This window comes from Austrofundulus limnaeus, unplaced genomic scaffold (assembly GCF_001266775.1).
Source record: "Austrofundulus limnaeus strain Quisiro unplaced genomic scaffold, Austrofundulus_limnaeus-1.0 Scaffold0, whole genome shotgun sequence".
NCBI lineage: Eukaryota > Metazoa > Chordata > Actinopteri > Cyprinodontiformes > Rivulidae > Austrofundulus > Austrofundulus limnaeus.
This window is the reverse complement of record NW_013952402.1, coordinates 3,948,795-3,950,701: the sequence shown is the minus strand read 5'-3', so window position 1 is coordinate 3,950,701 and position 1,907 is coordinate 3,948,795.

Here is a 1,907-nt window from a genome sequence, read left to right as displayed (position 1 = left end):
AATATATATATATATATATTGTCAGAGTGTTGCTTCCAAAATTTAAATCAAACCATTTCTTAAAAATTGTGTCATCCTTGGCATCCAAAATACATTTCCTCAAAGGCAGATTTTAATATGAAAAGTTCTGGACTGAGCTCAGCAGACGCACACACACGTCTGCTGAGCTGCGTTTCACTAATTGTTGCTGCTGATAGCCTGCAGGAGTCACGGGGGAGGTGTGCTCTGTGATGAGGAAGCTCGGCTTGGAGACACAGCCCAGRGGAGGAGCTGCGCCTAAAGGCGTTTCTAGTCCCAACCAGATGTTTTWGTTCTCCTGCATGGCCGCCTCAGGACAWTACAGGATTTCTCAAACATGCATGAATGAGTCAAAGCTAGGCTCTGTGTGTGTTTTTGGTGAGAGGATAACGTTATAACATGATATAAAGCTAAAAAAGTTGATTTTACAAGATATTGCCCCTGTAATTATTGATGCACTGCAGGATTAGTAGATAGTCATTTCAAACATTCTCTAACCATTAATCCATGACTAACACATAGTGTGAAAGTACACTTATATGAACATTATGTGAGTGTATAAAATAGTTGTTCATAGATTATTACGCACAAATAAACAATGAGTAAGTTGGTTTTGGAAGTCATTAGCCTTTGTGGGTAAAGCATTGATAAATGTGTTAACTTAAAGCTTATTGAATAATTCTTAATAAATGCTGTTTACAAGGTTGACTAACCAATAATTCATGATTAAATAAAGCTAAATTATAAAGTGCTACCAAATACGTTTTAATTTTGCATTGTGTTTTTTTACAGAAATCCTAGATTTACAGTTTTTCTATTGATTAAAAATGCTTACTGTAAATAAAAAATATCTTTGCAGTGTAATTTCCAGTTCATAACAAGACCATCCTGTGGATACACGCTTAGTTTTAAGTGAAATTCTGATAACAGAAGCTCAAATTTTACAATTAATGTTAAATAGTTTGAGTATTACAAGGATAAAACTGTTCAACAGAGAATCTGTCTTCTTTCTGCTTTATTTGTTTTGGATCAACTTTTTCTGCACTGTTTTATTTTTGTTTTCAGACTTGGAGCCCTGAGTGTAATTCGTGAAATATGTTGTTACAGTTGATACGTCTGCAAGACTCAGTTTTGTGCATTTTACAAATAAGCAGTCAGTCTAAAAGCAAAAGGGACAGCCTTCCTGCTGCTACCCACTTTTTCCTGCTGACTTCATGTGGTTTTTGGGGAATGCACTGATTAGGAAATGTGCACTTAAATAAATAATGCTGCTTCTGCTGACAGTTTAGTTATGTTGACTTTTTTAAGCTAACACAAAAAGCTTTGTTCAGTGAAGTAAATGGATGTTGTGGTACGTGATGTGATTTTTTTTTTTTTTTTGCTTATTTTCCCTTACCAAACAAAACTGAACTCTCTCACATTTAAATCACACATGAATTAGAGTAAGAAGAAAAAGATGGATTTAAGGTTTAAACAAAGAAAATGAGCTTACTTTCTATTCTTTACCAAATACTCCGACGCTGAATAAATGTCTGCATTTAGTCCAGCTGAAAGGTTGTGGCTTCATTTATCTGAAAATTAACGTTCAAGTCTTAAAACTGAGTTTGTCTCCTGTTCATGTTCTGACTACCAAATAAAACGTTTTCTTACAGCTTCTTGTGACTTATGGTGCGTTCACACCGAACGCGATTTCAGCGTCAGGAGCAGCAGGTTTACATACAAAGTCTATGGTGGACGCGCTTCAAGCAACGTCGGGAAGTTCTGCGGCGCCTCAAGCGCGATTAGAGCAGCGCGATTTGGACGATTTGGACGATCTGAGCAGTCGTGTCCTGATCCGCACCAATGTGTGGCAGCGACTCATCAGACTGAAAAAAAATAGTCCTGAAAGC